Source organism: Botryllus schlosseri, chromosome 6 (genome assembly GCF_051294905.1).
Source record: "Botryllus schlosseri isolate E-star chromosome 6, Bs_hap1, whole genome shotgun sequence".
Lineage (NCBI taxonomy): Eukaryota > Metazoa > Chordata > Ascidiacea > Stolidobranchia > Styelidae > Botryllus > Botryllus schlosseri.
In genome coordinates this window covers 3222258-3241222 of record NC_137241.1, presented here as the reverse complement: position 1 = coordinate 3241222, position 18965 = coordinate 3222258, and the positions used below count along the sequence as shown (strand labels likewise).

At 41.0% G+C, this 18965-nt stretch overlaps 1 long non-coding RNA gene across 1 annotated transcript; it reads right to left on the bottom strand.

Moving 5' to 3' along the window:
* Positions 1-2011: 2011 nt before the first annotated feature.
* On the bottom strand, positions 2012-6594 carry LOC145440968 (uncharacterized). The gene is made up of 2 exons (XR_013915665.1): positions 6563-6594; positions 2012-2168 (listed from the first exon to the last, which is right to left on the bottom strand). It is a non-coding gene; the product is annotated as an uncharacterized LOC145440968 (long non-coding RNA).
* Positions 6595-18965: the final 12371 nt, after the last annotated feature.

The following is an 18965-nucleotide window of genomic DNA, read 5'->3' as shown; positions in this document are numbered from 1 at the left end:
ATGGTTCGCATTTATAATATACTAATTTTCATCACTTTTCATAGTTTTTGGCCGCATGTTCAAGTACCAGTACCAATAGACGAACTCCCAATACTTTATTACTCTTCGAAATGACAATGAAACGTCGTTCTTGGCCGTCTTAGTCTCGTGTCATATGACTTGGTTCGAGTCATGCGTGACAACACGAGTCCCAGTCGAGTCATTTCCGTATTTTGAGAAAATGACTCGATTCAAGTCGAGTCACGAGTCTGACTCGAGTCATTACAACCCTGCTGATCGGGTTATTTCATGACGTTAAGGGGTAATGATATTTAGCGAATATAGAATGATTTGTATTCTGATGTTCACATACCTAAATAAGAATACCTTATTTCTCACAACTCCCAAACATATAGCGGAATTCCAGGACACCGAAGTTTACCATACGTGTTATGATCGCATGAATATCGCGATCGATTGAAAAAAAATCATTCATATCGGAGAAAAGCAGGAATGATGACCCGAAAAATGCTAAATATGCTCTGGCACCGAAGCCCTCAAACGAGAACAGCGAAACAGTTGGTCATTCAACATTTCGACAAAAACGACATACCCTGAAAATTAATTTTACAATTCTTATTATTGAAATTCAAGTTGTGCTTTGCCACATTTGTGGACTTGTGCGCCACGGTCTTCAGTTAACTCGAATTAAGCGGTAACTAAATGAAGTTATTGCAAATTATTACAAACTCAGCAACGGCGGTCCGAAGCTGGGATAACGTAAGTAAGTTGCGTACGGTCAAAGAAATATGAAACTCATTGCAATAACTTATAAAAATAATATATGAAATTCCTATTTTGTGTATGATATCAAGAACTAGTCCACGGTTTCGATGACGCCGCATTCGTCGCACAACGGAAAGTCCAAGCAACCGATTCGAAATAAATGGGATGATACTCCACAGTGACCTGACCGTATTCGGAAGATAACGCGTTCGATATGGCGACTGCAGTTTGTATCTGGTCCTGTTGTAATTGCGCTATGAACTATCTTGTAGTCACTAAGTCACAACCAATTGAGTCGCCCGCGGTCGCAGTATAGCAAATACTCAAATGAAAGATTTGATATAGTCGACGGGAAGAAGAGTTCATATTAAAAGCAATTTTACATGGGTCAGTCGAGCGGAGAGTGGCGCATCAGGGCGCAGTGCCGTAACGCTACCTATTACGTTAGTTAATGGTATATTCGATAAGTACAGGGCTGGCGAACCTTTCTGCTATTTGCGGCCGCCAGCGCATACTAATTGAATTAGCCTACTTGTCGACGGCCGCATAAATTGCCTTCTTCGGCCGCAGCTTGGCCATCCCTGGACTCTTGGAACACGTTATAATCCCTTTCTGAACGAGCTAACTTTTAAATATTGGCCAGCACGAACATTCTGAAACTATATATACAATACACCTGCATAGCGATAAGATGACCATGACTATGTCTTTGTTCGATGGATCACTGTTCGTGTTCTGGACTGTTGCGAAAATGTAATCCTCGAATACTAGGGTTAACGTATTTTGGAATCGGGAAAGAAGACACTTTTACCAAATCAGAAATGTTATAGTTGACCGAAATTGAAACAGCTGATTTTCTAATATCTACTGGAAATCTTGTTGTTATGATTACTATAAAGGAAAAGATCATCACTTTCATTCGACTCATGAATGACCCGCTCGAACGTCCGTATCACCTATTTCAACTCATTTATGCCGATTTTCAGTTCACTCTGTCCATTATCTAAGCGATAAAAGCTGTAAATAAGGACGAATTTCCAACAAGGAGGGCATTTAGGCGTCCTCGAAGTACATATTCAATATCCTTAGAAGGAGGACGTATGGTAACCTTATCGAATACCCGAATTTTGTGCCCCCATCGTCACGTGTAAAGACTCACTCTCGGAAGTGTTTAGCTTGTCATTAATACTAGTACGATAATAAGGTACGTCAGTTACCTGAGTTACATGTGCACATATGTTACTGACCTGTTCGTCCGCACCAGGAGCCCCTAGACGTTCTTGTCGACTGTCCGTCAAGTTTCGCAGAGTTCGGTCTACTGAGAGAATCAAACGATCCGGACGCAGAAAGAGTAACATACTCCGAATCTTGCATCACGTTCATTGAGCAAGCCGGTGCTAAAACTGAGGTCAGGTTTATTCTGATTCTTGTACTAGGATCACATTTAATATTTGTTAACTCATCTCAAGATATAGCTGGGTACTTCGTTGAGCCAATAGAAACTAATATCGTGGTTGCTAGTAAAAACCTGCCAAAAGTTTACTTCCAATTCGCGAGCTTCAGGAGCAAGGATGCTTCATATAGTGTTAAAGATGAGCTAACCCAAGGAAACTCGATGCATGTGCCTCAACGGATCTGACGTGTCCAACTCAAGACTATCACACATTAGGCTATGGGTCTCAAACTCCAATGTGCTCTCGGGCCAATTTCCCAGTTTTAGATTGCGCCGCGGGCTGCAGCACCTATAATATGGGTATTCAATGGTTTTCAAGTATGCCTTAATCTACGGAACTTGCAGACTGGCATTCCACACCCATCGTGAATATGTAATTTGATGTTGTGAATTCACCACTGACACAAATGAAATCACATTTTCAAATATTTGATTAGAATTGCTGCGGTACTTTGCCTGGTCTGTCACAATATTTGGCTATATATATACAATGCCACAGTATAAATGCATCATGACTAGGGTTGCATTTAAAACAAACGGTGTTTTGAAACACTTTGGTTAAACATGTTTTAAACCGTGTTTTAAACGAAGGCCTTTTTAAAAAAAATATTTTTTCAAGTCATAGAATTATGCCATCACTGTGTAAATACTTTACAAAAAACATGCTGTATGATCTTACGGAGAATAACCACCCAATACCACAGCCGACGTACATCGATATGGGATGGTTGCACCCCTCAAAATAGTCGGTTCAACATTAATAGTACAGATATTTCGTCAAAGGAGCTCTATTTACCCTATATTTTAAATTTCCAATTTCAATTGACTATGACGTCACAATTGAATATTATTGACGTCTTTGCTTTAAAAAACAACAACGCAAAAACAATAAAAAACAAGTTTTAAATTTAGGTCATGTTTTAAACATGTTTGTTTAAAATAGATTTTCGTTTTAAATGCAACCCTAATCATGACATCGTCAAAGTTGCCGCGTTAGAATTGTGCAGCTAGAGGGCATTAGACGTGCCACAATTATTGCTTAACTATTTTAGAATCTAACAAAGACAGCCGGGTTACGGGCATATTCCCGATAATTAGGCTGTTGATCACGTCATTACTAAAGCCAAATCAAATCAGTGCTAGATTGAGTCGTTTACACCTTCCTTCGAAGTACGAAAACGAAAGATGCCAGTTTAGAGCTGCAGTACTGGACTTGAGAGTACCCTTCACCATGAAAAATATATTAAATACCGATTATATATTATCTTTGGTGTGGGAATTCATATCAAAGACAAAAAGAGACAGTACTAAATGTTTAGTTGACTGTATTTATATGGCAATATCGATTCGATTAGCAACTGTTAAGTCGTGACGCAAAAGACCATAGTTGTTATGTGCGTCACTAAAATTTGTTTTTAAATATAATATTAACAATACACATTCCTATCTGTTCATTGTATCGCAGTCGTGTGGTGTATTGAAATGATGAAATTGTTAATAATATATTGATTAGTACTTCCAAAATACTATTTATTCCTTTATTGAATAACAGTTTGATAGTTTGTGGCTTCCGTGATTGTACCAAGTCACGGCATTCCAAGTCAGAAGTCCTTCTCTAGTTGTAACCTTTGACTCGACTTAACTCGAGTAATTTTATTTTATCACCTATTCGATCCAAGTTCAAGTAATTCTACAAAAGTTCACACCCAAGTCAAAATCACAATTTCCAGTAAGGAATCGTCAATAGGTCATGTGACTTAATCGCTGATTTTCCAACGCATGGTAACTTTTGAAAGCGATCTAATCGTGAAGTTTGATGAGTAGGCTGGTTAGGTTTTTGAGCTAGTTTCGGAGCGAAATTCAAGTTCTGAAATCTAATAAAAAGGATATGTGGATTGTGGAAGTTAAATGTTGTCGGATGCTTCAAAATCCGAAATGCCGACGCAGGCCGCACAAAATGATCTCGCGGGTTGCGTGTTTGAGACCCTTGCGCGAGGCCTATATTAGAGATGGAAATAAACATTTCCACCTGTATCAAAATCGTACATTGGATCCTAGTAGTTGAAGTTTATTCACGCGAGATCATGATATTCTTTAATCCAAGATATCGTGCGAACGCAGTTAGTATATTAGAGTTCCATTTGTAAGCCCAAACCATATGTCAGCAGGTCTAACTTCGACGTTGAATGTCAAGGGAATATTCTTTGTTTGAAGAATGTGACATTTCCAATTCAAAATTCTGAATCCAAAACGTACGTAGGTCGATACAGGTTGCGATCAAAAAACAACGACGCGGCAGTTTCTTGTGAAAGAGCCACGGATTGCACAATGTCAAGATCGATACTAAAGGAGATGAGGACCTTGCCCCCTGCGACTGCCTTTGCTTATATGACTCTGCAATTACAATAGCTATTCCACTACTTGGTTACCAGTGTTGGGGTGACTCAAGCCATGACTTGACTCTAGTCAGACTAGAGTCAACTTTTTCGAATGACTTGACTTGACTTGAGTCACTTTGCAAAAATGACTTGACTGGACTCGACGTTTTAGAAATGCGGATTTACTAGTCAATTTACGATTCAATTTCAAGTCATCAAGTAATCGTTGCCGACTAAATCGTTGTATCTTGTAAAATTTCATTTTGTTAGGATACGGTGGGAGCAACTAATTGATCAATGATTGTGCGTTTTACCGAGCCTCCGTTGTTGTATAACATTTACATTGACTTCAAACGCAGTGATCAGTAGGGCTCTTCAAAAATGACTTATTTTCTCAAATCGTACTGGCTACTTGATAAAATTGTTAGGTTACCTAATTTAAGCCTACAAAAAAAATTTGGTTCAATTCCAGCCGGTAAACGCTTTGCTACAGGAGAAGAAAGTTTCTATTTATTATATAAAAATAAATATTAAAAAATTCCTACCAGTGGAAGCGGAGTAATTGCCGTCGAAAAATTTGGATTTGAATAAAATAGTATTTACGGTGAGCACAACTATAATAAATAAACAAAGAATCAGTCACCGTAAATACTATTTTATGGAATCTCGGGTACAGAAATTAAATACCAATGATCATTGCAAGAATGTCATTGAACCGGGTTCTATCAGCAGTTCATTTCTGAATATATCAGTTTATTTTGCAAAGTACAAGAACAAACGAACCCCATCAAATGCTAACCCGGCGAACAAGGTCACAGATCAGTCGAAGCGTCATGTTGAAGTGCCACCCACTAATAATGTGAGCTTAGTGTCTGGTCACCTCTATGAAAATTAAAGTGTCGTGAGCATAGAAATCAATGGGAAGGTCATTTTCCTTCCAGGAAAACTACAAGTGACCGATAGCGCTATGTGTTAACACAGTGGCTCCCAAACTGTGGTCCGAGGTCCTCTTGGGGTCCGCGAGACAAGTTTTTAGTACCGTGAAGCACGTTCCGAAAAATTTAAACTATCCAGAAAAAAACTAATTTTTGGAATATAAAAAAGTAGAATATATTGGTGCTGAATAACTCAATTTCAAATTTTAGTCTTGCTTCGCGCGCTTAGTGTCACTATGCATTTCTTGATTTCAAATCTGAAGGATTCTTTCCGCATAAATTATATTGAACGCCCTCTCACAACCATGACCACCGTTGTTGGGTGTTTTGTGGTCATTTAGTAAGTGACCGTGAGTCATTCGAAAGATTGCCAAGGGGCTGTTTCGTGATTTTTTTTCTTAAAAGTTTGAGAACCACTGATTTACCTGAAATAAAAACATGTTGAGCACGGCAGAGCAACTTACAAATTGTTTTCTGCATTTCACGCGACGTAGAATTTCAAGTAGCAGTAGGCTACTTGACTATAATTGATTTGATAAAGATGGAAATCGTTCCAAAACAACGATACATTGGTATAGTCTTGGACGGAGACGGAGATTGACGCGTTCATGATTGCATAATTGCTGTTACTGCGCACATTCTCTAGTAGCATTCTTCAAAACATGGTTGCATACTTTTCTCTTAATTGCATTTCGAGTACATTCAATTTTTTGAAGGTCCACCGGTCCGCCGACTATTTTTTGAAATTTTACCGGTCCGCGAGCTTAAAAAGGTTGAGAACCACTGCAGTTAAAGTCAACCTAATATCTTTTATACCTTTATATTACTGATTAACTAATTTGCAGGTCTAAATTGTTTGGCACATGTAGACGCGAAACGGAAATGCGACAGCATAATCACAACACAATTTTGCAATATGACATTGCGCTGTCGCAATGACACTTTACCGGTTTGGTAGAGGAGACTGTGGAAGCCTATTACTTGGCTCTCATGTGGTGAGCATGCACGTTTGGACAATATCAAATACTCACCTGACTTCTTTTGTTCTAGTTTTCGAAAATCTGAATATAAACGACACAGGTAAGGGTCTAGTCAATGCCATCCAGACTCCAGAGACTGCTGGCTTATGTAATCTGTTACAAACGCAGCATAGTCGGTATTTAAGTAGGCATGACCAACATCAAGGACTTATTGGCGTAGCATCAGAAGGTCCAGTTCTCACCGGACGTTAAGCCGTTTTCAGTAAGAATGAATGCTTTCCCTCCATATGCAGACATGAGGTAATAGTGATTAGTAGGGGAGGGGCGATTTTTCACTGACATAAAAACGGAAGATTATGACCAAAAGAATGAAAATTTTGACATTTTTTACGTTAAAAATCTTGATTTCGACCAAATTTGACCTAGCGTATGCACATTAGGTGCTTCCCACATATTGCTAGAATTGTACTTCGTATTTTCATTTCTGGCTGGAACTGTCTGTCCTTACGAAGTAGCTTGACCTGAAAAAACTTTGTTGCCTCAAGTGCTGACAAATTTTTGCATGAAAATACTTTATTTTAACGAAATCTGGTCCCATGAAGAATTCCAGTAGTTACATCACGCATTATGGTAAAAATAAGTTAAAAAATTTGTAGTACAACGAAAGATACTTTCCTCCGTTCTCGGGTAGAAAGTGACTGTCCTTATTAAGTAGCTTGCCAAGAATAAAGAAGGAACGCTAAACAGCAGCAGTTGTTGGCTGACACCACTGCTACACTGCTGGGGACAAACCGTGTTGCTTCATTCTGGCAATGGTGTCTACATCACAATTTTTCATCATGTGCTTCTTGATATAAGAACCATGCAATGCCCACGCAGTCTTGCTTCAGTTGGGATATTGTCGTACGTTGGGCATAAAACCATGTCGACCTATTCGTTTCATTTGAATGTTTATGATTCACAATGAGCAGACAATGGGCCATCTATACAACAGTAGGCCAATATAAATCGCCCTATAGTGATTAGTAATCGTAATCGTTTACAAAGATTACAGCATTTCCAAGCAATCGTAATCGCAATCAATTACTTCACATTTCCAATCGATTGCTTAGTGAAAGAACGATTACTTTTCGTTTGAGCAAAGACCATTACATAGGATTACCATACGTCCTAAGCAAAATTCAACAGCACAAGTTGCGGCCTGCAAGAGTTCAACAAAAGCGTTGCGCGGGAATGGGGGTGGTTGTATCTAGCCGCCGTAGAGCGCGTAGGCACAAATATCGAGGCGACAGATTTCGCATCATCGGGAGGGGCCGTTCACACTTTCATCTGTGTGCCTTGGAGTCGGCCTTTATCAAAATACACCAGCCCAAGCTTTGTCAACAAAAGGAGTTCGTGTACCATCTTAAAAGACTACATTAAACTCTCTCTTATTTGAGATCTCATTTCATGCTGTTGACGTCATATTTTGAAATACGATTGTTGATACACAAGGTTCTTTCCAATTCTCTATTAGTTGCTGTAGATTACCCCTGACAGACAGACAGACAGTGTCAGCCGAAAATATTCGAGTTTAATTCATTATGAATATACTATTCAATTGTATATTAAAGTTCAGTACCTCCAAGAAGCTCTCTTCATAGGTATTAGTTTGGTTCGTCATTGCGATGTACAGTACATGTAGTAGGGGAGATGTGGTACCGATGGATCACCGGGACCGAAAATACTTTGAAAATTCTCTATGATAATTCCATTATTACACTCCGTGAACTTGTCTACAATTGCATGCTGGCAAAAGCTTTCCTCGCATACAAAAAAATTCGACATGCACGAGTTATGGGGTCTCTCACAGATGTTTTTTGTTTTGGGGGGTGTAAACTAAATTTAGATATTTTTTGAAAAGACGGATATTCATGTATATGTGCGAGATAGGTAGAGCTTGTAACTTTCGGAGTGCTACAATCTGGTAGCGGAGTTGTAGCTGTAGGCCTTCGGGAACATAGAAAAATCTTGGTCCAATTGAACTTTTCAGAAATTTTCATACCCCCAAAAATGTCTAAATCTGTCAATATCTCCTAAACTACAATACCTAGGAATACGCCGATAGGCTCATTCGATGTAACTTTCGGAGTGCTACAATCTGGTAGATTGCGATTTCTACATCGAAGCATAAAAAGACAACGGCTGCTGATAAAATATCATAATCGAGCCGTTATTTGCTGTTACTCGTATAACGGTAGCTCCGAATCTGTATCACGTGGATTGTAGGCAGAATTTTATGTTCACTCCATCTTATTCTCATACGACCCTACAAGAAACGGGCACCAATCGGTATTTCGCTATTTTATACTCAAACTTTAGAGCTGTCACGATAGCAGGGGCGGCCAATCCGTGGTCCGCGAGAAGATTTTGAATGGCCCAGAAGAAACTTCTCGAAATTAGTTATATAATTATATTTGATTATAATCAAATAATAAATTAACCAGGTAATTTAGTGTAAACTTGCGAGCCCAAATAAAAATTTGATTAACCGGACTGCGAAATGTAAGATATTGATGACTAAAATATCAGTTCCGATGCTTTGGCGTAGCCAGGGACCAGCCACATTTTTCGTAGATCTTCGTATATGACAGGGGCGGGCAACATACGGCCCGCGAAGAGATTTTGTCCGGCCCGCGGACAGTTTTCCATCGTACATGATAATGTGGTCCCCGGCCCCAGTCAGCCGACATTCCCCACTACTTGCTTACTACGTCAAATTTTAGTGACTGTATATGTTATACAGTCACTAAAATTTGACGTAGTAAGTGCGCATACACGTATATAATAACAGTTATTATATACGTGTATGCGCACTGCGCAGCTTGCGAGAGTAGATCTTACGCGTAAGCTCGTCGAAGCGAGAAGACTTGCGTTATCGGCATTTGCGATGTACTCAACCCTAATGTCGTTTGCGGTATACATGGTGTTTGTCGACTATTATGGTCATGGTCATTTGGACCAGGCCGATATTTCTTGTTTTTGATTCCGTAACCGCGCCGACTTGTAGCACAGGACACTCCTAGGCTTTTGTAAGACACCGCTTATGCCAGAGGGTCGCCAACTCAAAATGGGTTGCAGGCCACTTTTCAAATTTCGTAGATGCCGCGGGCCGCATGAATTGAATATCGAGATAAAATAAGCCACACACTTGAACAACGACGCTATCTCGTCACCCACTCAATCCTAATGAATTGATATGTTGGTAAATTTGGGGTACCGGGCTTATCGAACGCCCTGAAATCTAAATTAAGGATTGCACCGTGTGTTAATTGATCAGAGAGAAGCAGAGATGACGGCTTCATATTTATGACAATGCTGTTTTCAAATCCACATTGTCTTCGTCATTATCGGCGAGAACGTCTTTGAAGTGACATTCCTCTCGTTAAAATACATTAATTAAATATGATTTCTTCCTTGTACATGTGGATGAATGGGAGAATAATATTTATAGGTCTAAGTGCCGAATAATCCTGTTCTTGCCAAATGATTCCAGCGGTATACAGAGGCGACCCGCAATACATGCCACTGCAAGTACCATGAGTATTTGCCGAAGTCATTCATTAACTTAGAAAAATGTTCGCGCTTCGCTTAGGTCATGACTCATGAGTGCACTATGGACGGTTTCCACACTCACTTTTCATGACATAATTTTATCGATTTTGATGCGTAAGGAACCTAATCCTGTTTGCTCCTATCGAACGACTAAAAAAAAAATCATCAACATTCAAGTGGCCCGCACAATGGTTTGCAAATCTCATGTGACTCCTTGGCGTAAAAATTTGGCCGCTCCTACCTATAGCTGTCCGCTTACACACCATGTTAGCGTGTATGGCAGCCAGAATGACTACCGAAACAGCCTTTCGCCCCCCCCCCCCCAAATGGTCGTTTTAGGCCCCCATAGAGTGATCCATAAAACCTCTGGCGGGCGAAGTCTCCCAGGCCCCCCTTTTTATGACCGGGCTTTTCGCAATAACTGAAAGACACGTTTCGATGCGATATCGATTCGCTGTGTATTTGTTGTGAAGTCGCCCCAAGCGCGTAAATTTAGGGCACGTAACATATACCCAGGGTTGTAACCAAGTCACATGGTTCCGAGTCACGAGTCAATCTTACTTTTGGGGTTTTGACTCGAGTCAAGTCGAGTCACTTTCAATTCCTCACCGAGTCGAGTCCGAGTCCAAGTCACCGATTAAAGGGTCAAGTCCGAGTCACAGTGTTATGACTCGAGTCCGAGTCCAACTCACAGTATTCAAGTCGTGTTCAACTTATGTTTTTAATCCTGCTTGTGTGATATCGAATTCCTTGCTTGCCAAATATGCTTATATTGTCCCTATCAGAGTCTTTTGGCACCTGTTTATTTAGGCATATAATGAAAACTTCCTGGCCTCATTTACCGATGCTACAGATAGACGAGACAGGCCGCCAATATCATACCTTTACTAATCTTAGAACTCTAAATCAAATATCTGTCTTGTCAGTCTGATACATCACAAATACAAGCATTCAGTTTTTGTTACGAGCACATCGACAACAGCTCACAAATAGCTTGTAGACAACCAACGAATTCACGTCTACATACTATATGATAGAGAACCTACGAATTCACGTCTAGATACCAGCTGATAGAGAATCAACAGATGCATGTTTATGTAGAGGTTCAGTTTTTCTTTCACATTATCAGGTGGTTGACTAAAAAAAGTTCAACTTTCCTGCTCAGCTTCCGAAATAGCCGCTGGAGCGTTACTTCAGTGCTGATTTAAATGAGGCCACTTCTTAAAATTGTTTGATTGCCTAAAAGAACTTAAATTTGGCTCAATTCTAACCAGTAGAAAGCAATGCTATGACAGAAAATTTTTGATGAATTACAAATAGAAACTTTCGAATTTTACGGGCTATCTCGATATTGTTAGATTGTGTAAAAATATGATTCATAGCAAATTTGGCTCGAATCCAAGTAGAAGAAGCGAGGTTTTGGATATGAAAAAATAGTCGACTTACTACTAGTATGTCATTATATTATATGAAAGAATTTCTCACTAAAAATACTCCATTTATTTTCAAATCAAAAATTTTCTCCTCTCATTTCATTGATTCTACTTTTTAAAATGAAGCCATATTCAGTGTCGTTTTTATGCAACATAACAATTTTATCGTTTTTATGCAACATAACAATTTTATCAAGTAGCCACCCAGTAGAATAAAGAAGAAGTTATTTTTGAACAGCCGTATTGTACAAACACCACAAAACATTAGCCATTCATTATTACTCACGTGGACAATGCACAATTGCACATACCTAACAAAACGTCAAATGGACTGTGTGTTTTCACAGACAGCAGATAAAATCAATGAGTTACACTTCAAAAATACTAGTGGAAAGGAGATCCTCAGATATGTTAAATAGGCATGGCATTAGAATAAATCCACATCTACTGAATACACGTTCCACTGGTGCACTAGATGCAGGAATTGACAAGCATTTTTGAACCACACTGAAGAGCATTGGATTCTCATTCTTTCTAGTCGCCAAAAATGCAAAGAATCAGCGCCTTCAAATCTACACATGAGCTTACAGGGACATCCCTGACGAGCTTATCAGTCTCTTCGAAGTAGGCCTACTTGACCATCTGAGTCATTTCATTGGTTGTAATCGAACTTTGCTTCGATTTTTTGCTTGTATAATTGAAAAGTCTTGAGTAATTATATTGCGGAGGATCTATTACCTCTTCAACGCTGGATGATTTTGTGCAATGCACTGCTACTATGTACCATTGTCTGTTGTTTTTACGGCGGCATATCTGATATCAGACTAGTGCAACGACAGCAGTGGTAACAAATAGCGATGTCGGCAGAATTCGTCAGATGCGTTGATCTAACCATTACGATTAGCAAATTTCTTCATCTTCAAGTCATATAAAATAAGTCGAGTCAATGACTTGGGTCGAGTCATGCGTAATGACTCGAGTACAAGTCGAGTCAATTCAAATATTGACTCGAGTCGAGTCGAGTTATTTCCCCATTTCAAGAAAATGACTCGAGTCAAGTCGAGTCACAAAAAAATCGTGACTCGAGTCAGACTCGAGTCATTACAACTCTGCTTATACATATAACATCTTCGGGCGGGGCCGTTGGTAATATTCCTTTGTTGTTTGTATTTTGTTAATTCGTGACCTCCCATTTGCTATATTGTGAAAAAGATATGAGAATCGCCCAAACGTAACCGATTATGAGAAAACTAAATGAAACTCATTCGTGAGACGCACCCTGGCATTATCATTCCAGTAGCCTATGTATAGGGTGCATCATTTCCTCAGTGTGTACGCCGGGTGGCATTTGTATTGTGGGGCTCCGATTGAGAAGTCAAGGCTATTCGCCGCGACCATCCAGCGCGGCTATGGAAAATGGACATATACACAGAGATAGCATGTCTTGGTGTGTCGCGGTGCGGTATTTGCCGCCATCGAAATGCCTATTTCTATAGACCAAGCAATGGGTGTATTATGATATGAACAGCAAATCACGCCATGACGTCCCATTTATAAAAAAAAAAGGCCTTCTCTCATGAGGCCTTTTCATCGCAATCGTTATATTATCTTCGAAACATAACTTCTAAGAAGCAAAATAAATGTAACCGTGAGTAATCGTGATTACTTTTCCAAAATAATCGTAATCGCAATCGATTACATTCATGAGGTAATCACCCCATGTCTGTCAATATGAGCTTCGCGGCGGAAGTAGCCTAATATTATTATTAACATGTGTGGGTTTTTATTTTATGGCTGCCGTAATTTATCATATTTATCACGTTCGTCGCATTTGCAAGTACCTTCAACGATTCGCTTAAACAAGCTTCCTACGGACTAGCCAGCATTTTCTGTCAGTTTTCCAGAAAAGCATTGCGACGCGAAACACAGCAACACGATCAGAAGGCTGTTAACTCTCGCAATCATCGTCGTTCAGTGAAGCCGATTCTCTGGTTCCTGGTGAAGTCACTATAAGCTGTTTCCGGGAATCTGAACCGTAATATGACTTTCACGTTTGCAGCGAGCCGTTTTATACAGCTGCTAGTTAGCTCGCAACCTATAGCTGCTTAGCTATACTGTTCGTTACCACAACTACCATGGAAGTTAAATAAATAAACTAAGCATCTTGTTTCTATAGCTCACCGATGTACCATTGGTGGGTTGACTGTTAAAAACATTCTTTGTTTGTCTGCGGCAATCGGTGGTGTACATCAAAGCATGTCCTTGCATTTTATGTAAACACATATCTTGTCCGTTTTCAGACCACGACGCGACGATAGCCACGATACAGCTCGAAACCGATCAAAGCAAAAAACCCACAGCGTGGAAGAACAACACCGCAATATACCAGAGTGAGTCCTTTCAGAAAGACCTAACGGAGAGATGGGAAAGATGGAAAACACTCCACAACACCGTCTACCCAACGAGAGCCGAATGGTGGGAGGCCGTGAAGAGGAGAATCAAACAGCTCAACATACAACACGCGGCAAGAAAGAACAGGCAGCAAAAAGAGCTGATAGAAAAAGATGAAAAAGAACTAGAAACGGTGAGAGTAAACGTAATACGCAATAACAACGTCTTACCTGAATACAGGAAAATCAAACGGAGAATATGGAAGCGGAAGGAATGCGATATCCAAAAGCTCCAGATGGAGGCAAAGGCCCGAGCGGAGGAGACTCTGAGCAAACGACCATACGTATTGTGCGCAAACATCAAAAAAAGAAGAGACACGGCAAGCATCACGCAAATCAACGATAAAGATGGGAAAACCACAGCAGACCCGGTCAAAATAAGAAGCACAGTAGAGGATTTCTACAAAAAACTATACAGTAAGGAAAATTTTGATCCTAAACATGCCGACCCACTTTTCAGGTATCAAACAAGACGCCTCACGCAAGAGCAGAGGGAGGGGATTGTTTTGACGAGTCATGTTTTTAGTTGATCAGTTCGTAGGCTATGTTTCAGTGAATCAGTTTAATTCAACTGTCCTTTATTTGCGTTCCGTTATTTTCCTCGACAACTCTTAATTGTTCTGTTTGGTTAATGATTGGTTAATTTAATTGTTGCGCCGTCCGTTCTCGTTTAGCTTTATATTCCTCTGTTGCTGTTATTTCTTTCTCCATTCAACTGTTATCGGACGAGCAAGCAATCTTGCGAATCTCATCATTTACATGTCTTCATTCTGAATAAGCTGTTTCCGTATAATTCGTTTGGACTGCTTGAATTTGAGATCAGAAGAAGATTTGATACGCGACGATTTGACTATAGTCCGAGCCAGATTTAGTGTACAGCAGACAGGATCCGACACCTGACAAAGCGCCACTCATTGACTTCAGTGCCGCGTCGGAACAATTCGCAAGAAGCCCGTTAAAGCCGACATCTTCGAGACACTCTTCAATTCAGGCGCCGCATGGTATTAGTCTACATTCAAGACTCTGCTGCCCAACGAAGATCGATCGAATCTGCTTGGCACTAAATCTGCTAATATTTACATATTTTCCATACGTTTGAGTGATGTCGTTTGTGAAGTCTCCAACGGATTCCCGCAAGTCTCCAACCCTAGCACCGACTTGGAAGTCATTAGCGAAGATGACGGTCGACGATTTACGATCCGAATTACAGGATCTTGGCGAAACTACAAGTGGGAGCAAGGCGGTATTAACGGAGCGATTAAGGAAAATCCGTGATTTGACCAAGCCTTCACAGAAGACCGAGCAGAAGTCCTCCTCCTCTCCAGCTACCACTGAGAGTCCATCTGAACTGATTATGCTTTTCCAGATGATGAAGCATCAACAAGAATTGGAACGCATTGCTGCTGACCGCAGGCTGCAGTTGCAACTAGAAGAATTTGAAAGACGATTCAGGCTGCAATTGGAAGAAATTCGTCAGAACTCTGACAACCATTCATCGGCACACAATGCTGAGGTTATTACGAAGAAGTTCAGGCGCATGAATGCTGACCTCTTAGAATATTTGCAGTCTCTGGAACAGAAACATGTACATTCCACCTCCGTCGAAGAAGTTAACGTCTTCATACGGTCGGTAGAAATATCAATGACCGATCTCAAGACATTGGTGGATTCAAAAATCGATCAGCTTGACGATGGTGATGTCAAGACCGAAATCATTGATGGCATGAGAAGATCAAAAGAAATTTATTTTGTTCACATTCCTCTTGCCAAATCTAAGTCTTCATCGCTGAAAGCTGCCGAAGAAGCCGCTGGATCCCTCCCGAGTGGAATAGTGCCGCGTACATTCAATGGCGATATTTTGACTTTTCCCGCATTTTGGGAGTCGTTCGAGCCATTGGTTCACAAAAATCCAAAGGTCAGTCGGTTTTACAAAATGTCGTATTTAAAGGCAGCTCTGAAAGGATCGTCATCCGGCCTCCTCAATCGTTTCCCCTCGACGGCAGTGAATTATGAGCCTGCAGTGGAAGCCGTCCTTAAAAGGTACGGAAAGAAGCAAGCGATCGTGAGAAATCACATCAAAGACTTACTGCAAGGTGATAAAATAGAATTCAAGATCGACAAAGTCAGACAACTTCTCGATGCCGCTACCGCCAAAAAATCTATTTTATCTCAGTATGACATCTCTTGGGACCAACTCTTCACACAAGTACTAGAGTCCCAGTTGCCGGGTACGTTGCTTGAGCGCTGGATCAGGGAAACTAGTCCCCTGATCGAAGCCGACGAGGTTCCTGATTCCGATCTTCTGTTTGAGTTTTTAAAAACTGAGTTGGCGACGATGGAATTTCTACATAAGTCGCGTGATGGTAGCCGCTCTGCTGATACTTGTGATAAGTCGCAGCAGAAAGATGAATGGGTTACTTGTGACACCGAGAAGCGTGACCAATCGTTTTCAGTTCAGTCTCTCGTCATTCAATCTGTTCCATCATCTTGTGCCTACTGCTCCAAACCTCATCTATTGAAAGATTGTTTCAGATTCTTGAAATTGACTTCAGCCCAGCGATTGGCTGACTTGGTTTTGAAGCCTGGGAAAGTGTGTTTTAGATGCTTAGCACCGAAAGGACACAAAGGCCATCCGAAACACTTTCATCAATGCAAGGAGCGTTGTACCGTCACTGGTTGTGGGAAACCCCACCACAAATTGCTGCACGTTTCTGTAGAACCAGAACCATTGTCCTACTCCAAGTGTATGGTTTTGACGGTTGACGCTTCCACCCCTGCATTGCGAGATTCCGATACATACTCATTATTGCCTAATGCGTTGGGACGGATCAACCACAATGGCGAATTCAAACAGACGGAATTTGTCCGATTTCCAATCCAATTACCGAGAGGCCCATTTAGGATTGCTGTAGACCGACAAAACGCTGCGCAGCAAGCCGCAAAAGTAGAAACACGACGCCATGATGATAGGACCGAGCAGCTGCATTCTCTCGAATCTCCATCTACTCGTTCATCGTTGGAATTTGGATGATAGAAGAATATGTTGACCGATCATAGTCGGTCAAGTGGGGGAGTGTTTTGACGAGTCATGTTTTAGTTGATCAGTTCGTAGGCTATGTTTCAGTGAATCAGTTTAATTCAACTGTCCTTTATTTGCGTTCCGTTATTTTCCTCGACAACTCTTTATTGTTCTGTTTGGTTAATGATTGGTTAATTTAATTGTTGCGCCGTCCGTTCTCGTTTAGCTTTATATTCCTCTGTTGCTGTTATTTCTTTCTCCATTCAACTGTTATCGGACGAGCAAGCAATCTTGCGAATCTCATCATTTACATGTCTTCATTCTGAATAAGCTGTTTCCGTATAATTCGTTTGGACTGCTTGAATTTGAGATCAGAAGAAGATTTGATACGCGACGGTTTGACTATAGTCCGAGCCAGATTTAGTGTACAGCAGACAGGATCCGACACCTGGCAAAGCGCCACTCATTGACTTCAGTGCCGCGTCGGAACAGGGATAGACGCGCCTATCAGAGAAGAAGAAGTCAGACTGGCAATAATGCAGCAAAATCGGAATAAAACCCCGCGCGAAGATGGCATAAGTGCGGAGTTCTACCAGCAAGCAATCGACACCATAGCGGAAGAACTAACACAGGTCTTTAACGAGCTATATTCTTCTCAAACAGCAACAGGTGATTTCGCAAAAGGAATAATAAAGACAATCTACAAGAAAGGCGACCGGGGAGACATTAAGAACTACCGTCCCATCACTCTCTTGAATGTGGACTACAAAATACTGAACAAAGTACTAACGAGTCGGCTGAAGAAAGTCCTGGCGAACATCACGCACCCGCATCAGTATGTAAATCCACCCAATAACATTGAAACGCTTAACCTTATTTTAAGGGAGATTGCCGCCGAAATGAGGAAAAGCAACAAGGGGGCAATGATCTCGATCGACTTTAGGAAGGCATACGACTCTATCGAGCATGACTTCCAATACAGAGCGCTATAAGGGAATCTGGACTGGGGAACACATTCATGCAATACATTGAGGCAATACACCGAGGCGGGAAAGCGAAAATCTCGATCGGGGGCGCAATTGGAAAAGAAATAGAGGTAAACCGAGGCATCAAACAAGGTGACCCTATGTCAATGTACATATTCAATGTACAATTGTAACCGAATCATTACTACAAAAATTAAATAGCTCACTAGCAGGTTTTCAGCTCGGGGGCACGATGCAAAGAATTGCGGCGCCGTCCTACGCAGATGACATCACCCTTACCCTAGCAAGGGAAGACCAAAGCAAGGAGGCGATCGAAATCTTCAAGGACTTCGCAACATCGAGCGGGCTACATATGAACCATGGGAAAACGAAGGCCATATCGTTCGAAAGAAGAAGAAGGCGAGTAGCAGACTCAACGGTGAAATGGGTGAGCGAAATTACGGTACTTGGACATACAATAGCTCACGAAGAAAGAAGCGAAATACAGCCCTAGAAGGAGGCAATGAACAAGGCCAAGAAAAATCTCGAAGAGCTAAGCGCATTGCAATTCAAAAGATATGAAAAGGTATGCATCATAAAAACTAACATTCTCCCGTTGTTCACGTACATAGCGGCGAAAAACAAAATGCCCGGAGACATCAAGAGCAGGCTGAAAAATGCAGTCACAACATTCGTAACGGGACTTGAGGGAAGAATCGAGTACGGGAAGCTGATACAAAAGAGGGAGCTGGGAGGACTGGAAGTCGCAGACATACCGACGAGGACCAACCTGGCCTACGTGAAACCGGCAATCCAATACCTGCAAAAGGAACGGAAAAAGCCGGAAACAGAGTGGGAACGAAGACATGAGCACCAACCAGCAATATTGCTGAAAAGGTATGCGAGTAAAGAGATAGATAACCAATTACCACATACATTTCAGCCTCTGAAGCATTGGGAGGAGGTAGCCAAAACAATGCAAGAACTTGGCGT